Source organism: Rhinolophus sinicus, linkage group LG12 (genome assembly GCF_036562045.2).
Source record: "Rhinolophus sinicus isolate RSC01 linkage group LG12, ASM3656204v1, whole genome shotgun sequence".
Taxonomy (NCBI): domain Eukaryota; kingdom Metazoa; phylum Chordata; class Mammalia; order Chiroptera; family Rhinolophidae; genus Rhinolophus; species Rhinolophus sinicus.
This window is the reverse complement of record NC_133761.1, coordinates 67,840,441-67,862,482: the sequence shown is the minus strand read 5'-3', so window position 1 is coordinate 67,862,482 and position 22,042 is coordinate 67,840,441. Positions and strand designations below refer to the sequence as shown.

The following is a 22,042-nucleotide window of genomic DNA, read 5'->3' as shown; positions in this document are numbered from 1 at the left end:
CACGTCCAGAAGCGGGTCTGCCATGTTAGGCACAGATAAACACACTGCACAACACTTCCTTCGTTCCCACCATGCTCCCAAGTCCCACATGCCCTCAGTTCCTAGCAGGTGACCAGCTGTCTCACCAAACTTGTTTTTGGAAATACAGGCTTGCACGAGGAGCCACTACACAACAATCTCTGTGGAGCTGGAGAGTCTGGAGTCCTGGCATTACCACAGGGACCTGACAGCAAAGGACAGGAGCCCCACCCACTTCCCATGGATCCTCCCTTGCTCTGCATCTTGAAATCTTACCTTTCTTCAAGGCCCAGATCAAACACCATGTTCTCTGTGAGGCTTTCCACAGCCTTCTTTGTCAGAAGAAATCTCATTCTCTTTTATGTCCCCACAGACTCATCTGTTACCTCTGTTAGAGTGTTCTGCCTTTAAACAGTTGTGTCCACACATCTCTTCACTCAGCTCTATTTCATTGAGGGGTAGGATTGTCACACACCTGTACATACTTGCAGACTGGAAATCCTGGCTTACGTGAAAGCAGGAATGCATAAACGCAGGGAAAGGGTGATGATTTCATCTGTTCTCCTATTTCCAGAGGATCCTTGCTTCAATGGGAATTTAAAAACACTCTTTTTAGAACCTCCAGTTCTCTGCTGAAATTCCCCATCAAGTATGCAATCCACCTTTTCTACTACACCCTTAAAAATATTTATAAAAAATGTTTTACAGTCCTCGTCCACCAATTCCAACGGCATCTGTGGGTCTGCTTCTATTGACTATTTCTCTCTTGTAACCATTTGCTACACGCCAGATACTGTGTGTATAAGAATGGCGATGCATACTCACCTGCTAGGAGAGGACGTGCCCCTCCCCTGGGTGGGCTGCCAGGACCGGGAGCTGAATCTGGTCTGTGGCAAAGCTCGGGCTGGGCTTTGTCATCACTTTTGATGAAGGCAATTCAGCACCGGTCTCAAGTGCTCTGAGGGCAGGAGACAGACGGCCCTTCCTGAGGGGCTTGGAATCGGCCAGTGAGACTCCAGAGCTGTTTCCATGCCTTACAGCCCAGTCATCGGCTTCCAGGCGGCTATGGGCTCCCTGACTCGGCCAGGCCCCATCTGTGCACTCGGGGAAGGGCCTTCCCCTACCCTGCCGCCCTGTTCGCAGTTGTGTCTTCGCTGCTGCTGGGCACCCATGAGTGCCCTGTGCACACGGGTGGGTAGGGGGTGTCCTGTTCAGCTGTCTGCCCTGCCCTCAGTTGTCACTTTGCTGCCACTTCGCGTGCTCACTGAAGGCCTCATGGGAAAGAATTAGGGGCGGGTGGGACACATTTGCTCTGTGAGTGAGTCTCCTTAAGAGCCAGCCCACACATAAACGTTCGTACGAAGTTCAGCTATTTCCTCCACATCCTCTTCCTCGTCCTCCTGCCGGGCCCCTAGCATGGATGCACCCACACTTTCTTCTCTCCTAGGAAGGGCTCATCCCTTTCTAGAATGTAGTTCAATTAGAATGCTATGCATCCTGAGATACCTAAGTTTCTTCTTTTCTAAGTCAGCTTGTTCCTTATCCTGCTTCCTCCTGTCGTTAGGCTGGGAACAACAGTGTACTCTAACACTACACCGTTCTCTTCAATACACTAGCCCCGTGGGTGCTAATTCATTATGCCCTCCAGCAAGGGCTGTAAGAATGGCTGTAAGAGTCCTCCTGTTCTCTTGTCCACTTCCTAGCACTAATGCCACAGTTGTGGGGACTCTCTGGTGCACCCCATCTCTTCCACAGGAAGAAAAGAGGGACTGTGAGGAGGCCAGCTCACCTGAACACTGCTGTTTGTGTCTGTGGACGCGGAGAAGCACAGGGCAGGGCCACTCCTCCCTCTGGGAAAAGCACCAACAGTAGCATAGGTCTTGGCTGGGATTGGCCACCCCTCCCAGGCATCCTTCCCACCATCTGGCTCCCCACGCTTTAGGTCCGGCCATTCCACAGAACTTGAATGGCCAAGGGAGCCTGCCGGCAGCCAGAGGACCAACAGCATGCGCTAGCTAGCGGGAAGGGTGGATAGCTTGTGGCTACACAGGAAAAACCCTGTGCTTCTCTAGCACAGCATGGTTCTCAGAAGTCAGACTTGAACTCTGAGTCGGTTTCCTTTTGGCTGGAATAGATATGCCTGGTGAATCAGTAACCAAATCTCTCTGATTATTTACCACTTAATGAGTGAATAAAAGCTCTCTGCATGGGAACTTACTTTCTAAGAGTGGGGAAATATCTGCGATACAATGCAAAGACTCAGTATGAAAAAAGAATGTAATATGTCTCATCAACAATTTTATATTACATATTAAAATAGTATTTTATACATACTGGGTTTAATAAAACATGTTACTATAATTAATTTCACCTGTTTTACCTTTTAAAACTGTGTCTACTAGAGAATTTAACGGTACGTATGTGACTTGTACCACATTTCTATTGGAAAGCACTGTCCTTTGGGTCAATGAAGTGTCATCTGAAGACTGGAGTTCATTAGCTGCCATAGTAGTTACAGTTGGTTCAGGACCTGAAAAAGCTCAGTTTATGGTTAAACTCCAGCTTATCCTTCTCTAATGGCATTGAATGTGCTAGAATTGTTGGATGCATACATTACATTATCAGCCACAGTCCTCAGAGAGCACTTAACCTCTTGGTTGAAGAAGATGTATGATTTAAAAAAGACAATGGAAAAGGCAGAGTGAAATGGGGCACTTTGGAAAACGAATCAAGGCCACGTAGAGAAACCAACGTCTACTCACGCTCTGCAGCGTTCCCAGCGTCAGGAACCTCTCCTGCTCCCACCCCCACGTGGCCTCAGAGCGCTCCAAGAGCCAGGGGGAGACAGTGTCTGCTTCATTACATGTCTGTGGTTTGGCAGAGACCGCAGCAAGCTGGCCCGATCTGGCCAACAAAGCCAGGCCAGGGGAGGACAGGATGAATTACACAGAGTGAGAGCTTTAGAGGGAGAGGGTGGGGCCGAGAAGGAGCCCATGTAAATGTTTTGAGCTGTGGGTTCGCCAAGTCTTAATCAAGGGGAAATATCACCCAGAGGAAGGGACTCTAAAGAACGAGGTGACCAGAGCCTGATCCAAAGTTGGAGGACACGTACAATTAGGAAAATGCTCTTGGCCCCTTGATATCTGAGCTGACTCCTATCCCAGTCCGTAGAGAACCGACGGTCTCAGTAACTTGTTCAAGACACTTTCTAAGCTCCAGTGTCAATCACAGAACTCGCTGATTAATGTTGTTCAATTCTCAGATGCTGAGGCTAATTTTGTGAATGAATATGAGCTGGGGACCCCAAAATTCACGTTTAATTCCTGCAGACTGGTTACACGGCACTGCTGGTACGATGGAAAAATCAGAGCAAATGGCCTCCACAATTCTGGAGCCAATCATTTCAGGGTATCTTTTTGCAACACCTAGTGATGAATTCTTCCTCGGAAGATCAGAGAAATTAATACCACAAAATCGGAAAATATTTCCTGGAGATCAAACCCAGCTGAAACCAAAGCCAAGAAAATCAGGCCATGTCCACGGTACGTCGCTATTCAGTAAAATTCTGAAACCAGATTTACACTGCTGCCTTTTCCTTTTAAGTCACTAGCCTCCTAATTTCTGCAGTGATTGCCCAAGTTCCTCGTGGCATCTAGGAAGGACTCAGTATAAATAAACACAGGGCCGCTGCACCACCAAGATGACGAGATGCCATCATCATGGACCCACTGAGCGTGGACTGCTGCTGTTATTCTGACAATGCCTGAGGTGACAGTGGGAGGCATGCTGTCTGCTGGCCCCAATTTTATTCCCCCCCCCCCACTGTTCCCTGCTGTGGTCCTAGCCACCGGCAGGCAGCGTGTCTGCCTTAGCTCGGTCTCCTTTCCCGTAAGGCCTGAGCTTTGAGCGTGGGGGCTGTAGGACCACAGGCCCAGGCCTCAGCAGAACCTCGCTCAGTCAGAATAAGGCTGTATGTTTCCGCTTCCGGCCTGTGCCTGGGACTGAACTCACACCATGTCATCGGTGGCAAAAGAATGTTTCCAGAGTTAGCCCACCGGCTCGGAGAGCTGAATTGGTCTGGAGAACTGGATGTCCTTGCAGTTATCACAAAATTCTGCGCATATGTGCACAGAAGCAGCAACGACAACTGGTCTCTCATCAGACTCTCAGATTCCCCAACGTCTATGGCCCAGAAGAAGACTTTAAAAATTATCACGTTGCTTCCTAACACGCAGCTTCCAGCATTACCTTCTGAATTCTGGCATCTAATCTCTGCCCTTAGGTGAAGAGCTTCTTAAACTTCGACCATTGTGTCTCCCCAAATCCTTATGTTGAAGCCACACACCCAATGACTATATTTGGAGACAGGGCCTCTAGGGAGGTCACTGAGGTTAAATGAGGTCATCAGGGTGGAGCCCTCATCTGCTAGGATTGGTATCCTCACAAGGAGAGGAAGAGACAGCAGAGCAACGCTGTGTGCGTGCTCTCCCTCCCCTCCCCACCACACACAGAGAACAAAGGCCATGCCAGGACACATGCAAGGCAGCCATCTACAAGCCAAGGAGCGAGATCTCACCAGAAATCAACCGTGATGGCGCCTGATCTTGGAATTCCAGCCTCCAGAACTGTGAGAAAATTACTTCTGTTGTTTAAACCGCGCCGCTCTGGTATTTTGTTATAGCAGCCTGACACAACCGTTAAGTGATGAAAATGACCTTATTCGTTATTTACACATCAACACCCCCACTGCCACATTGGACACTGACCACCTCCAGGATTCAGGCTGGTTTTCAAATCTGAGATTCACGTGGTATCATAGGTCGTTACAGCAGAAATAAAATACCCCCACCCACCAATAGAAGCTATGAACTGAGAAAGTCAAAAGTCGGGCAAAGTGGAAGGAACTGTCATGGCTGTTTTGACTTGGCAGGAGGTAGGCTTGGAGGAATTCTGTCTTTCTGTGATGAAATCAGGTTGTGCGTGTTCCTCTAATGACACGATACACAATTATTCAGCCCTGCAAACGGCTTGTGTAGCACTTTGTGGAACAAAATGGATGCAATCGGGTTAGCGGTATCAATATATCTTATTGGGATCTTAGTGTGGGAAAGGGTAATTGCAGGGTAGTGGGCATGAGCCAGAGAAGTGAGAATATTCGGGGAGCCAGCAGGCTGTTCCCGGGTGTGGGCTAAAGCTCAGACTGTCAGCTGGCGGGCCGGAGTCTCCTTAACGAGGACCAACTGTGGCTGAGGAATGCTGACTAGGCTGGCCACTATTTGTTTGCGTTTTCTCTGGTTTCACAGGTTTCCCTCTTTGCCGGCCCCAAGCCTTTCCCGTCCTCTACTTCATCCACGGGGGGAGGAATGAAAAAACAGGGCACCTTCCTTTCTTTTTGAGATGTTTCCAAATGAGGAAATTTAAATCCTTCACAGAGTAAAAAATGACTGGGGCTGTCTCCCAAGCAAGGGAAGCCTTCTCAGGGACAGGGACCAGCGGCAGCCTGTGGAGCAGGCGCTGGAGAACTGAGCGCGAGCGCTCTCCGCGTCTCTGTCCCTGGAGCTGAATCAGCTCACTTGTCTTAGCTTCCCTTCCAACTATAATAAACAGCTCATTCAGCACCGATGGACCAAACGTTTGGAAAGTTGAACATCAGGGAAAACAATTTTGATTTGCAACTTGGGCAGAAAAAAATATCTTGACAAAAACTAAAAAGTCACAAAATGAAGGTGTCAACTGATGAAAGTGATCTTAATTGGAGTTTCTATGTTTTTATCAGAGAGGGCCTGAAGGAGCCTCTAGGAAGTCAGTAGGGCCTGTCTGGAACTAGCACAGATGTCCCTTTTACAGATTCTGGAAAGGGATGAAGATATTTGATTCCAAATTTCATGAGATACTTCCTGCTTCTTCCCACTTCTCACCCAGCTAAAGTCCATCACGCAATTCCCAAACCCCTGTCTAAGTGAAAGGAAGTGATGCAACAGAGTCTGCACTTCTGTATTTTCTTGAAACCAATAAGGAGGTAAGAGACAACTGACACTGCTCTGAAAGTTCAGGTTCAATGCCTACAGCAGGGTTGGCAAGTTTCGTCTGTAAAACCCGACAGTGACGCTTTCAGGTCTCCGACGCAACCACTCAGCGCTGCCCCTGTGGCAGGAAGCAGCCACAGGCGGCACCTACACAAACGAGAGCAGCTGTGTTGCAGATAACTTTAGTTATGCACGAGGAAATTTGAATTTCCTATCATTTTCACGTCTCACAAAATATTCTTCTTTTGATTTTCCCCCCCAGTCACTTAAAAATGTGGAAACCATTCTTAGCTTTATGGGCCAGACAAAAACAGGCAGCGGACCAGATTTGGCCCTGAAAGCCAAAGTTTGCCGACCACCGGGCTAGACCAAACTCAAAATAAAAAGGAAAAGAAATAACAATCCCTCAATTGACAAGTCCTGGACCAAATCACAACTCTGGACTAAGCAGGGCCTCCACTTTTATTCCCTTCCTGCTGTAACCCGCTCAGTTTACAAGTCAAAACAAGGCTTTTCTACCAGCAATACTGGCTCAGGGGGAAAAAACTCGGGTCATGGGGGAGGGGGGGGCGGAGGCAGGGGAGAAAAAGAAAAGCAAGGCAGAAGCAAGCACCAGCTGCTTGCACCGCTGCCAGTGCTCGCTGGGGTCGGCAGTGCCTCCGAGCAGGATGGCATTCCAAGATGTCTGCAGTTCTGAGATGATGGATGCAGAGCCCACAGAGCAGAAGGGCTTACGCAGAAACGCAGATTGTGCCACGTGCACAGGTTGGAGGGAGTCAGAGGGCACGTGTCCCGTGTATGTCTCTGCTACGATCGCAGCGACAAAGTCTTGATGTTAACAAGCTGCCATTCATCTCCAGGTCTCCGGCCACCCTGCTAGCGCAAAGGGGGGGACCCGAAGAGCTGAAAAGGGATAGGACTCGGCCCCAGTTCATCTTCCTGGGCTCAAGAGACTGGGCAGCTCCGAGCAGTTTCTGGCAGCCCCGGGGGTCGCCCAGACTGCGGTGCGAGAGGCAGAGCTGCAGCAAACTCTGCTCTCCGACAGCGAGGCCTCACCACACACCGATGACTGCCAGCCCCTCTGAACACACCACCCCCTTTCCTTTGACATCTTTGCATCACATTCAGTCTTCTCACTCTAGCATTCCCAGCCTCCCATTATCACCTTTCCCCCACTTCACTGTTAAGTAAAAAGTCCACTTTCCAACTTCTTTAGTGTTTCCACATAAACTCAGGAAATCATCTTTTTTCAATTTACTGAGCCTCCTTGTTCTGTCAAAAGCCCTGACTGGAAACAGGGCGAGTGCGCCCCCAAGCCTTCTGCCTGTAGTTACCCTGATGCTGTCCACAGTCAATCTACCAAAGGAAAACAACACACGGACCATTGGAAAGCAAAGCCAGCAAGACAGGCCCCGCCACACATGCTACATCCTCGAGCACTGGCCTCCCTCCTTCCGTCTGGCCACCTGCACACTAGCACATTGAACTGCAAGGTCAAGTGCTTCCTCAGATCCAGCGGCTGGAGCGCCCAGGGTCCGCTCAGGACAGAAGCAAGGCATGTGGCAACACGACACTTAGTAATGTGGGGACCGCCGGCCGGGCCCCTGGATGCACCTGAGCACTCGTAGTTTGTCTTCCTCAGAACCAGTCCTAACAGAAGGCTACCTACCACTGCTCCGAGGACATCACACCCTCTTGAGATCCCAAGGGAGAAATCCAGGGGAGAACCCAGGATGGTTACTCTAATACAGGTTGAATGCAGGGTCACACAAAGATAGTTGTTGTTGGTTCGTTAAACATAAAGGAAAATAAATAACCCCAGCTGGGTGGAGGATCACAAACAAGATAAAAGATGAAGCTGCTTTTCAGCTCAAGGAAACTTTTCACACAGCCGACTAGATCACTTTGAAATTCTGACCCAGTGAGTTTGGCTAGATTTCTTCATTCCCACAATGCTTGCAACTCCTCGTTATGTCCCGTTGCCATTTAAATGCAAACTCGATCTATCAGTCCTATAATCACACAGTCCTCTAGTCCTGTATCAGTGGCCACAGGTGTAGGAGTGCAGGGTGGTAAGTTTTCTCTTTCTACGTGTCCACAAAGAGTCAGAAGTGAGGCCCAGGCGGAGGGCAGCGTGCTGCCAGGGAAGCTGACCTATGAGCTTATCACTCACTGTGTGGGGGGCTTATCCAGGGCCTCCGTCGGCACCTGATACCATTGTTTCAAAGGAAACAGTCGTGAGAAGGTAGAGAATTGAAGGGTTCTGTGTAACGGAGCCTTTCTTAGTCTGTGTGGATCCACCAGTAGAGATCTCCATTGCGGCAGCATGGCCGTGTGAAGGTCTCAGACTGTGTTGTGGAAAGCTGCTGTTGGCTTCATCAGCAGGCAGGCCAGATGAGTCATCGCGGGCTACGCCAGCACCCACCCAGCCACGCTGACCAACAGAACCAACAGGCAGTAACGCACATCCTGCAAGCAGCCAGAACAAAGTCTGCATCGTACTGAAGACTCATGGCTTTCTGGGAGACAACCTTAAATAATGGAGGAGCCTGAGAAGACAACCAAATGACACGAATGAACACTCAAGGTCATTGTATCATACCATCCAACACCGGAAACGCTGAAGCCTAGGCGATGGTCTCCGTCCGTCTGTGGAGTCAGCACAGGCATCTAGCTCACTCGCTTGTATCACTCATCAAATCAAAGCACTTTCTCCACTTTTCTACTACCCAGCGCACTGTGGAAATCCAGTGTTTCATAAAAACTCACTATTAAAAAGCATCTGTAATATGCTGCCTTTTATACTGACCCACAGCACTTGCTTTTGTCTAAAGGACATGCATTTCATGTTATTTTCTAGTGGCGATGCCAGCCAGGTTGGAGCTGACCCACGCAAATATTCTAATCTTATTTATTTATTTTTTTTGCGAACATCACCAGATCGTTGTTCAAACAGCCACCATCCATCCAGTATTTAAGTATGTGTGCCAAGCACTTCGTTGGGCACTTGTATATACATGTACAACCTCATTCCATCTTCATATTAGCCCTGAATTACACATGACTTCCATTTAACCAAGAGACCTGAAGCTTAAGACAGGTAGAGTTACATGCCCAAGGTGCCACAGTTAGTTAAGCAGCAGAACCAGTGCAATATCCACATCTGTCTGACTCTAGAGTCCCTGTTTTTAACCATTACCTAAAAGTACTACCATTAGGAGAATCGAAGTTCAGGGTGGTCACAGAAGAGCAAAATTAAATCAGGCATTTTCTCAGCTCACTAGGGACCACCTGGCATAACTTGTACAGTGCATTATTTGGCAGCTTGCCACACGCTGTGCCACTGGAAGGCGAGGGTCACTCACACATGTCTAGGGCTCTTTGCACAAAAAGGTGGGAGGCAGGTCAAATTTAATTGGCATCTGCTCCATCACTGCACTTCAACAGTTACCAAAGTTTGGGACTGAGAATCGTGAAGAAGAAATGGGGGTTAGTCCCTAGACCTCAAAAAGCCCACGCACCAGAAAACCCTGCCTTCAGGAGTGCCACGCTCCTAGGTAACTAAAGGAAAGGCTCTGGCAAAAAGAAGTGTGGGGCAGTGTAACTTGGCAGAAACCTTTCAAATGTGCTGAAGCCAGTTCTTACAGTTTGAAAGGCACATCTGCACACTTTAACGTGAGCACCACACGAGACCTCCAGCCAGCAGCCTGCGGCGGAATGGGGACCAAGTAACCGAAGCTAGGGGGTCGGCTGAGCCGCTGGACAGCAGCTCGAGGTAGTTTAACCGCCTCAGCGTCCCCTGGGAAGGCCCCATTCCGAATCTTTTCCCTCTGGGAAAACTCCTGCAGGACCTGACCTGACCCTCGAATGTCAAGTCCAACCTTCTGGACGTTACTTTACAGAGGAAGTCCTTGTCACCGTGAGTGAGAAAGCAAACACCGCTCCTTCACAGTGAGGAGGGGGTAGAGGATGAGTTCCCATGAAGGAGTCCCCGTAGGGCACATGTGGCTCTGGCACAGCGCCCTACACCCTGGGGGAGGGGAGCGGCAGCCCCTTCACGCGGGCGCCACTTAGGGCCCCCCACGATGGCTTCTGCTTCATCCTTGGGACTCCCAACTTCACGGCCTGGCCTGCCAAGTAGCGCCAGTGGGGCTCCCCCTTCGACGGTTCTGTCTTCCAGTTCGGGCTCGGCCAGTCTTCAGTCGTCGAGGTCGCTGCTGGCCGGGCTTCCACAGCTTTAGCTTGGCGACTTCCGTAGGAGGAAGTCCCACCCACCAGCTTCCTCTCCCTGTCTATCACCGTCGAGGGGGCCACCAATTGGTCCTCTGGGCGCTGAGGTCTGTACCCCGCCCTCCCAGCTGTTCTTCCTCTTCCGGTTGTCCTCCTTCCTCTTCCGGTGCCCATCTTGGATGTTGGCGCGGAGTGCTGAGACTTTTGGAGACTTTGGAGACAGCGCCGTCTTGGGTGGCTGGGTCTGTGCTAGAGAGCAGACAGCGATGGCGTGGGGCCTGAGCTAGCCTGGCTGGGCGGGAGCCCTAGAGGCCGCCCCGGGCAGAAGGGCTGCCTCGCCCACGCTCGCGGAAGCCACCTGCGAGCACCGGACACCTCCAAGGTCAAGAGGAAACGCCCCTCTCTCCCTTCTCTGGATGAAAATGAATTCAGAAGAGTCTCCTAGGTCAATGGCAGATGTCCGGGGTCAGCTGATTTGGGGGAACGTTTGCTGACAGCCCTGAGGATGTATATGGTAGAACCACCATGTCTGTGGCCTGTATCCCCAGAGGGAAGATCCCATATAGAAACTGCTGGAAGCCTCTAAAACCTCTTCCCCTTTCCAGATCTTCAGGAGGAGCTGCTTTTTCAGATATTCAAGGTCAAGCCCCAAGGGCGGGCTGTTGGACAGGGAGATAATGGGAACTGCTTTTTTGTCGTTGATAACAGAACATTATGTAGGACACGGCAGTGAGAACCAGTAGTGCTGCATTGGTCGGCACACGGTACTGCTTGTTGGAGAGTCGCTTTAACAGACTCTTATGCTGGACCTGCTACTGTCATTGGGACCACAGAAGGAAATCTTTGGGGCCGAGAGAATAATTTTCTGATCCCTCACAACGATAGCCAACGCAGAAATCTCTGGCAAGGGTTACCCATCATCTGTACATTGTTAAATTCAGTTGGGACTTTTTAGTCCTAGCTTTCCAGCCTGTCTGTTGCATTTAACAGGGTCAGTCACTCCTCGAGATTCTTTCCTTTGTCAGCCTCTCAGTACCAGCATAATCTTCCTGATCCCCCTTATCCAGACCCCTTCCTCTACCTATGCCCACCCTTTAAACTTTCGTCTTTCACTGTATGTGGCCCTTGACTTACTGGTGGTCTCATTCTTCCCACACCCCTGAGAGGTCCGTCCCTGGCCAGTATGATGGCTAAGGTACAATGTAAGAGAGGCTGGATGGAAGGGTCTGGCACATAGCAGAGTCTCAATACACTTGTTGAATGAATGAATCAAGGGGTCATATTCAAATGTTTTCCCCAGAACAGATATGGTTGAGAATCCTACGGAGTCTGTTGCAGGAAAGAAGGGCATATGTAAACAACTGCTCAATGTTTTCAAAACAATTTTACCCCAGTGGGAGCTCCCAGGTTCTCACTTTCCCCTTCCTTGGGCATTCATCTGGCATCAAACTGGCCAATGCCTACTTTTGGCAAAGAGTTTAATAGCTTCATCTTGGGTTCCTGCAGTTGGGAAGGTCACACCAGGATCTTATTAGCTCCATTTTTAGTTTAACAACAATAATCCCATACATTTACCTACCAAAAGCCAAAACTTTACGAAACCTCCAGTGTTTCTGGAAAGCCCTCTCACGAACTTTGCCCAGGACACCTTAACAGTTCAAGATGAAAGCAAACTTTTCTGTGGAGTTGTTTATGTGTCAAAGTGTTTGACCTCTCATAATGAGAGCTCCTTGGGGACCTGAAGCCTTGTCATTTCTGTGGAAAACACTCATATAGGGCTCACTTGAGTTGAGCCCTGTCATTTTGAAAGGATCATTGGAGAACCACTACACGGTAAAACATCATTCCAGTCTCTCTCTAACAAGGACATTTGAAAGGCACATTCTGACACCAACTTGAACCACTCTCCTGTCCCAGGTGCTGGGCAAACATAAGGTCACCCAGTTTCCTCTCATACACTGGGTGGTGGAATTAAATAGGGGGCTTTTCCATTTACCCAATTATGGGCTGAAATTTTATATAGACTATTGCTTGTGCTTTTTCCATGTATGAAATATGCTATGTAGTTTCTACAGGGGCTCGAGTCTGTCCTCTAATATGTATATATACCACTGTAGCTTCCAAATAGACAATTGAGAAGTATTTACATCATCACCTCTTCCCTTGAAAAAGCCACTTCATAGATACATAAAAGCTCTTCATTTGGAAAGACAGTTATAGGTGACCAAGAGCACGTTCTGGGCATGGGGGCCATGGGTTCCTAATCCATTCTCTAATCCGAGACAGATCTGAGATACTATACAAGGTAACCTTTAATTTGAGCCTCCCTTCCCCCAAAAAACAACCCATACATTCTTTCCTAATGTAAAGATTTCCAATAACGGCATAAAACTAGCAGTTAATAATAGGTCCCAACATGTCAATTACAGTGGTCTCCAAAAATAAAGCTTCATGGGGGAAGAATTTGCAATTTACCACTGTGAGGCAGCTGCAGCGAAAGAAGTTTCCTCACACCACGGAAATCTGGATGTCCTCGCACAACTGGCAGACAAGCATTCTGAACACAGTCCATGGAAAGGATTTTTTTGTGAAAACTAAACCATGACTTTACCCTACCTCGCCTCTCTGTCTCCCTCTCCTCAGCCAACCTTACAATTAAACGCCCAAGGCTTGTTCCCAAGGCTAAGTCTTTCCTTGCATTTCTAGAGAGCAATAAGGAAAAAAAAAACACTCCATTACCTTCTTAGCACTTCGCCCAAGGTGGTGACTCAGACCACACTTGATTTCTGAGGTTTTTTCTTGCCAACCAGCCCACAAATGCTCCCATCCTTGAAACCCTTAGAGTAAGAGCACTTGTTAAGGATTTCAAAGGAAGTGCTCCAGAGGCCCTCGGGGTTCACACCTTCTGAATAGCTTCCTCTCCCACTAAGATTCTCTCCTCTCCTTTTATCAACCCAGGAACACTGGGCAGGTTTGTCCAAAGAAATCCTAGCGTTAAGAAATCCCATTGAATAGAAAATTTATTTGTGTCTTTAATCTAGGTCTTAAGGGTGGTTGAGTTGTCACCCCCACCATGGGGGGGGGGAATCAGCGATCTGGCCTTGGTGGGCATTGTCATTTTTATAGACCTCTTGCCTTCATCTTTATCTCAAAATTAACTGCCTTCTTATCTTAAGTCATTCAGTTCATGGGCTGCTTACTCTTGGTGAAATATCTTTGTTGAGGACTCTGAAGGTTTTCACTTCAGAGAACAGAACACTGAATACCTCATTGTGTGTGGGGTCAAAGGTCAGCATCAGAGCGACACACCCCCCTGCATTGTGAAAGACCTTCATTTTTATGGGTGAATGTTCCATGCATGTGAAAGTAAGCATCTCTCTCTCACCTATCACAAAGCCTTGAACAGAAAGAATGCAAAGAGGAATCTTAATTCTTATCCAATAAGTGGATGAAGTAAAGATCTTCTTGCAGACAAATAAGCCAGGTGTTCAGACAAAGTAAAAAGCCACTGCATGCCCCAGGCGTGACATTCTGCCCATGTAAGGATGAAAGGTGAATGGAGGAAAAAATAACAGGGAACTGAAAAGATTTAAACTTACAAATGCTAACCTGCAAATGCCAGATATACTAAGCATTTCTGAAAGGCAGAGGTCCTGCCCAGTGTTTTCAGAGGCAGGGATTGATGTATCTTAGTGCTTTGCAAACACAAATACCTGGCCATTTCTCTAAGTGGTTATTGCTTCCAACACCCGTGCGACTGGCTTGCTATAACTGCAGCAAATCCTTACTGACAGACACCCTTTCCATTCAGACAGCATTTCCTTCCCTCCAAACCATCTCACGTGATAATGCCGTATGGGCCTCTCACCCACCGCTGGGAGTCACTCTGCTTCAAAGAAGGGGAAATGAAAGCCTGGAGCTTTGCCCTGGGTCACAGAATGAGTCCCCAGCAAAGTAAGTATTAGATTTTTAGATGCTTCATCTCTTCACTTCGGCGTCACAAATGTACCCCAGCTCAGGCTGGGTATAAAGTACAATGTACTCAGCGTGACACCAACCCTTCCCCAGCGGGCATCTCTGAAATGTCCTTTTATTTCTGCTTTCCTCAAAATGCCTCCTGCCACACCACCTCCCCCAGGTTGAGGGGGAGAACAGTTTTTGCTATGTGAAGATACACATCTTACGGGGAAAAAATAACAATTTGGGGAACACAGGAAATGACTGGTTAGGAAATCACTTCCGGGATTAACATGTTTTTCTTGGGTAACTAAGAGTTGAAATCTCTGTTCCAGGGGTTTGTGATCAGTCTGGGGCTTTGGCATAAGCCTTAAAGAAGTCCAAAGAAGGAAGAATGAAAGGAAAAGAGAAAGTTAATCAAAATCAAACTGGTTTTCTTTCTGGGGAAGGTGCCCTCAGGCGACAGACAGGAACCAAACACGCTGCTAGTCCTTCCATTCTGCAGAGGCAGGCAAGCTCCCGAGCCCTTCTCCACGTAGAAAAGGGGTCCTGGCAGCCCCACCTCACCCTGCAGCCCCCCTCTCCTGTCCAAAGGAGCCTGTGCCCAGAAGCCCCGTCTGCTTTCTGAGATTTGGAAGAACAAAACCTAATGGGGACTCCTCAGAGGTGACCCACCCTGGGCACCAACCAAGTGTCAGATCCGAGTAAGTGTAACACTCATCAATTAGCACTCCAAAGGACTTGAACATGAATAATAAAAGGTGTGGCTTGGGCCCTAAAAAAATGTCCTCAGTGGGGTGGGGGCAGGGGTGGGGGGGACCTCAGTTCAGTCACATAGATTTGGAGACACACAGAAAACACCTCATCTGGTACTTTGTAAGCCCTTTTTAAAGAAGAGCAGCCCTTTTACTAACATTTTTACCCAAAGTCCCCAATGTATAAACAGGTAAAAACAGGGCTGCTCGGGTTGAAAGAGGCAGATGCTCAGGGCCCACCTGCCCCTCAGGCTGCCCCCCAGCCATGAACAGGTTGATCTCAGCTACTTCCTCCCCATCACCAACAGCCATCCAGGAAGGTGGGTGTCTGGAGTAGCAGGGCTTCCTCCCTTCCACAGGTGCCCATTACATGCCACCCCGAGCAGCCGTACGTGCTCCTTACAGAAAATGGCCCAGAAAGGCTCCTGTGGAGCGGTGCCTGTCAAAGGACCGGAACCAGGTTTTCCCCACACGCTCTGCTTTTCCAGTTCCACACGTCACACCTAAACCCGTCGTGCCTGATTCCATCCAGGTCAGCTTCTTGAAAGTGCAGCAAGATTTCCAAGACACAGAGTGATCCAGAGCAAGTCCTTCTGGAGTTCCTAATGTCTCCCTAATCTACACCTAGCTCCGAAACACTTTTCCTGGCGATTGCTCCCCAAAGCCTTCAATATGCAGTTTTCATAGAAACAACGCTCTTTTTACAGTTCGGCCATTTAGGTCACAATGAAACGGTACAATTCCAACTGGCACGAATGGGTTTGGGACCAAAGTTCTAGGACATCACCGACTGGTAGCAGCAGAAGGGGGCAGGCACCAGCCACCAGCGCTCACGTGCAGAGGCCAGGAGAGCGAGTCGGGGACAGGCCACTTGAGGACGACAGCGACATTTGCAAGGCCGACGACACGACCACAGCTGCCCTGCTGACCTTTCCCGCTTCTCCACACACTTCTCGCCAAGTGTAAAGACCAGAGGTGGGGAGGAAGACATGAGGTCGATTGAAATGATATTCAGTTATTTCTGAATCCTCAGGCTCAAATCACATGATCAGCATCATTTCACTTGGGTGGTATTATTTTACCGCAGAACTGTTCTGGGTTAGAGAGAATCCTGGCTCAACTTTAGAAGAGACGTCGAGTGGCCCAGAGGCCGGCCAGGGTAGGCCGTCCCGTGAAACCCAGACACCAAAGCCAGGAGTCTGGACTGCTTTGGGGGACTCCTGCATGTGGCACTGCCTCCCTGGCACAGCAAGCTTTTCCCCAAGGGTTTCTGGACTCTCTGGGGTCAGCCCTGCCGAGGCCACCACAGTGCAGCAGCCCAGGTTCCCGCTCCTCTGGGATTTCCACAGGGGATTCGGAAAAGAAAAGCATTGAAAGAGAATGACAGGTATGAGACGAGGGGCCTGCACAGCAGAGGAAAGCAACTTCCAAGGACTGCGTGGAAAATCTCCGGGTGTTACACAGCCCTCCCTCTTCGCGTGTAATTCCCAATAGTGGGACAAGGAAAATAGAGGAAAACTAACCAACTAACATACTGCTCAGGACACTTTGAGGGGAATAGTCCTGGAATGTCCTGTAAGCACTGAGAATAGTGGTACTTATGAACCTTGCTCCTTCAAGAGCCACCTCTGCAGGGAAAGCTGCTCCATAAGTCCCCCTCTAGACCAGCTCCACGCCAGGCCAAAAGCACCTGCCAAGCGCCAATCACGAACCCCATTTTTGGGGGACCCAGCCCATGGTGTTGCTGTGGGAGCTCTGGCTTCTGGAAGAAGGTGCTGAGGCCACTGAGCAGTGGCTGGCATGGAAACCGGGGCTGGGAGCCCAGGGCCTGGAAACTACTGGGATGGTTACCTAGAATGTACGAGAGAGAAGCTTAAACAGAAAGAAACAGTACAATCTGCAGGACCCTAACACGTATGTAACAGGAAACAGGGAGAAGTCACCGATTTCCAGAACATGGAAACATCCTCCAGCATAAACAAGGTTTTCATCAGGGAACTCTCCAGACCAGAGGTGCATTTTGGGACCTGGTTACCCACCCAAGCCTCTTTTTCAACCGCCTGTCAGAGCTGTGTATGAGGGACAGCGTTATTGTCCCAGCCGCTGTGCCAGGGTCTAACCCCAGGAACCTATGACACCCAGGGGTACCCCAGGCATTTGTTTTCCTCAAGGGTCTCTGAGCTGTGACTCCACCACTGGCAGAAATGCAACTTCTGTTTTAAAGCTGTTACAGAGCAACAGTTAAAATCACACAGTGGGCAGTTCACCAGGATCAAAACCTGGTCACCTTTAGAGTCTTATGGAAGAATTTAAAATAAGTCCCAGAAGATGTTCCAAGCCTGAAAGGTGACACGTGGGCGGGGGGCGCACACGCTCTCGCGGGCACACGTGCACGTGCCCCAGGCAGCCGTAAGAAGGGGCCGGCACGTGGCAGGCAGCTGATGCACGCGTGCGGGTGGAGGCCCGATCGGCTTCTATTTTGTGCAGCTGTTCTGTTTCAGGGGCTATGACTGGACCCCACCCAGAGAGCTGAGAGTGACATGGCACAGGGTACACGCGGCCCCCCAAATCCATGCTACTCCATTAGCTATGACCATGGGATCCTGTCACCCATGTGATGTCATCGCAAAACCACCAGTAAGCTCCACATATGCATTACCTGAGTGAGTCGCTGGCACGCAGGAACCTGTGACGGGACAAAACCACCCCCACAAATGAATGGATACAGGGAAACAACAAATACGCAGGTAAGTTGGGACAACCCCACTAGCAGCCCCCCCGTTTTGTAGAAAATACCAGTCCCCAAAGGGAGCGGCGTCCTCAGGCCTGCAGACAGCACCGAGCTCCCCAGCGCAGAGTGGACAGTGGACCCGCCAGGGCTGGGTTGGAATTTCTGACCCACCCACTTACTGGCTGTGACACAGGACAGGCCCGCTCCCTCCCTGAACACAGGCCCGCAGCACAAAAAATGGCCACGCCACCATCGGCCTGTCCAGGGCACGGCGAGGAGTGAATGAGGTAAAAAAGGAAGCAGCCAGCTCCATCTCCCGCAAAGCGCAGAGAGGAACACAGGTGTCCTGTCTCCCAGGTCCCATCACCCACCCACCAGTCAGTGACACCTGTAGTGATGCAGCAGGCACGAAACCTAGTTCTGGAGGAAACACACATTTGCCATGTCCTCTGTAAGTCCATGGTTACTGAAGGCGTTTCTGGGCTGTGCTGAATGGGCCAGGCGGCCAGGCTGTTGTGTGTGTGTGGGGGGGGCACGTGGGGGGGGTGTGGGGGGGCTTTTGTTCTTTCCTTCTCAATATTTCTTCCCCAATAACGTGTCAGAGTCTTCGTAGGACAAAGGCTTCCTAAGATTTAAACATTCATTGATGTCCGAGAATTTGGCATTTTTAGGAAATTCCTGACACGTCCCAAGAAGGTGAGGCTGAGGACGAAGTCCCACGTTCCCCGCGTGGCTAGCACTAGCTGACGGCCTTAGGCAAGGGAGGCTGCTATTCCGGCCATGAGCTTCACGAGCGATGACACTGGCCCCCAGGTCCAGAGGACACAGCCAGTTGCACTTGCAAAGGATTCCTGGTGGTGCTGAGCAGCGAAAAACTGACTCAGCTGTCTGTCTCAGAGGAGGCTGAGATGAGGCGTTTGTGTGATGGAAGGAGCCACCGTGAGAAGCTGCACATGGTCAGTGGCCCCGCGACTGAGGACAACTCCCTCTCTCCCCAAACGAGCTCTTGTTCATCTGGGAAACTCTTCCTTTCACTTCAAAGCCCAGTGGAAATGCCACCTTCTCCCCGTTTGCTTCCAGCCGTTGCACGTACGACCTGGTCCACGCGGACTTGTGTCCTCTGTCATTTGCAACAGACTGTATCCTCCTGTGTTATTATCTCTCACATTTCTCACGACTTGAAACAATGCATGTGTTGGTCGACTTTTATGTATCTGTTTCCATGGAAAGACTACAAGCTTCCTGATGGTGGGACGGTGTCTGCTTGCTGCTCACGACTGTATCCGGTCCCCAGCACCGAGCCTGGCATCTGGGAGACTCTCACCGCAGCTTGTTGAATACGTGAATAAATAAACACATGCTAGCTCGTTAGGGGTCAGCTCTGTTTCCCCAGCACCCAGCACAGTGGCTGGCACAAAGCTGTCACATAGTAAAGATTGAATAAATACGTTTGTTTTGTTTAAACAATTTTTTAAACGATTGATTTTTATGTCAATCACTCAATAAATTGCCATTAAAAACAGGATGTATAAATATGGCATCCTAATTAGCAGAGATTAGGAATGCTAAGCAAATCCCAAGCTGGGAAGTTGTTTAGTCTGTTGTACTGATAAGTGCCCTCATGAGGGTCCTAGCACGCTGGAAGGAGAGGATGCCTGACTCCTGCTGCCTGCGACAGACCTCGGCTGGCAGTGTCATTTGTGAAAGTACTCTGTCCTTCCTGTCATCTCCCTGTCACTACCACACCCCAGGGAGGTAGGCAGGTGAAGAGCTAGGCCCATTTTAGGGGGAAAGAAACTGAGTCTGGAGGCTGAGAAACCTCCGCGAGGCCACAAAACGCGTGAGTAGTGGAGCCGAGTTCCAATCAGGTCAGCGGACCCCACGTCCAGTGCCCTTCCCACGACACACCCCCTAGAGCTCCAGGCTGACTCTCACCGCCTGTGTCCTCAGCATTTGGTATCCTGGGCCCCAGGTCAGTGTCACTGAGAAGAGCCCACCCCTCGAGCAGTGTTTGGGGGAGGGCACTAGAGTCAGACAGATCTAGGCGCGAGGGCAGATCTCAGTGGCTGACTCGTCTCCCCAGCCTCAGTCTCTTCTTGTGGGCAATGGGACAATAATGAGGTTGACCTCGATGGCTGCCATGCGTACCAAGCCCTGAGCGCAGGTGTCACGTTACAGAGCGGGAAGGTGACCGGCTCACATGTGGCCATTCCATCTCCCTTCCTATAAGGTTTCCTGCTGGCACCTCTCTCCTTGCCTCCCTGGCAGAGGGCAGGGGCTTTGCAGGAAGAGGGTAAACCAGCAAGTGTGGTTTGCCTGGGGTGTGCGTGCCGAGCCCCATAAACCCCGCTAACAAGCAGTAGCTCACTGGCTCCGCTGTTCCCAGGCATTTGTCTGCTCACAGGCTGATTCTGTGCCAAGCAGAAACCCTCTGCCCCAGGGATCTCTGCGGCATGAGCAGTCCTGTTTGCACTGGGCTGCAGGCTCTAGCTAAGGGTCCTTTCCAGGAGGGGATCTAGGGGTGCTAAATGGGTGCCTGGACTCCAGGTTTCCTGCCTGGAAGATACTGAACGACGCGGGAGAAGACAGGAGTCTCCGGGAGAGACCTTAACACTTGAGATGTGTAAGAATGGTGCTTATGGAGACAGCCCCCCACGATGGATACCAAAACCCCAGGCATGGGGGAGGAAAGGCATCTGCTCCCAGCCAAATGGACGCTGGCCAGGGGACATGTGAGAACCAATTAAGCCCCTCACCCTGATGGCTCATACCCTCCCTGCTGCCTCCTCTGCAGCTTCAGGGAACCTGAACCTACAGGGAAGGTGTCTCTTTGATCCCTGTTGTCCGCAATCAAACATCATTGACAAGGAGAATGTCGAGCTGTCCCCAGGGCCAAGGCTTGGGCTGGGCTGTCGCTCAGTGGACTGGAGCCAGGTATTAAATTTTATATTTGAACTCCGGCAATTCAAGGACTGACCTCCACTTAACAGCATCCCGTCTCCTTAACATTCTGCCTGGGAGTCTGGGCTTGGACGGAAAGGAAGGAGGGCCCAACCCAGCCCCACCCAGCAGGCAGCAGGCTGAGGAGTGGTGATGTGACGGGCTCCGCTTCCTGGGCTATGGCAGACAGGTCCCGCCCAGGCACACCTGCCCAGCGGTTGGTTTCTGGAAACAGCTAGGTGAGGACTCAACAGCTGTGGCCCCAGGATAGGGTGCTAAGCTCACAGGACAAAGCCTGGGTCTCCTGGGGTGGGGCAGAGAGGAGGAAGGGAGCAGGGAGAAAAGTGAGGGGTAACCTAGAAAAGGCAGGGAGGAGGGTGTGATGGGCTCGCGAAAAAGGTGCTGGAGTCAGCTAAAGAATTTTCTCATCTTCCAGGGATGGGGGAGGCAAAAAACTTAAGGGTAGAACCAATGCAGGCCTTGGTTGGGTGGCAATTATCATTTTCCTTGGGCACACCCTGTGTGGGATCTGAACTGGTGGGGGGGGGGGAGCGGTACAAGTGGGGGACGGAAACTGTCTTCACCTTCTCCAGGGCCCAGTGACTCAGCCCAGGACCTCACCAGAAGGAAGACCCCCCCCCTCCCCGAAGGCCCTACATTTTTCTATTCTCTGTTCACAAACTGAGATGTTCAACACATCCCAACGGACCGGTCACTTCAGCAGTGACCCCCAAGGACCCAAGGCACATTCCAGAGGGGCTGCAGTCTGTGCTACTGGGTGGGGCACAAATAGTTTGGGGCCAGCAGGACTCCAGCTTCCAAGGGGCTCTCCCTCCCAGGCCGTGCCCACTTCTGCTCTGACCCGAAGCCTGTGTGTGCTGAGTTGCAGCGGAGACGACTTGTGGTTCCCGCCAAGGAGCCTGGGGCTGAGGCTGTGAGGAGGGTGGGGTGGGGTGACCACAGCAGCCAGGGTCAGACCACAGGCCCAGGGGAGGGAGTGTGTATGTTGGGGTGAGAGGCTCCCAGGAAAAGCAGGGGGCATCAGCCTCTTTCTCAGGCTGCTGGGATTTCCTAACCCCCTCTTGGAAGTGCGCGCTGGGGTTTGGGCTTGACTATGCTCACACTTCCCTTTCATGGGGAGCCTCTGTGCATCACCTCACAGGACTGGTCTGCTCCCCTCCACAGAGCATCCCCCAAAATCACTGGAGTCCCAGGCTCCCCTCCCTATCAGAGGGATCCCACGGGCTGTGGGGTCACAAACCCAAGCCCATCCTCCTCAGGTCTCACCCTCCCACATCCCACCACGGCTCCCAGAGCTTCCGGGGTTAGGGAATGCCATGCTGAGCAGGTCCGGGGCTGCAGCTCCCTCCCCTTGGACCCCCCAC

General features: G+C 50.7%; 1 protein-coding gene across 6 annotated transcripts in view; it reads right to left on the bottom strand.

The window, feature by feature from the left end:
* NAV1 (neuron navigator 1) overlaps positions 1 to 22,042 on the bottom strand; it is a 188,124-nt gene that overhangs the window by 36,321 nt on the left and 129,761 nt on the right. The window lies entirely within an intron of this gene.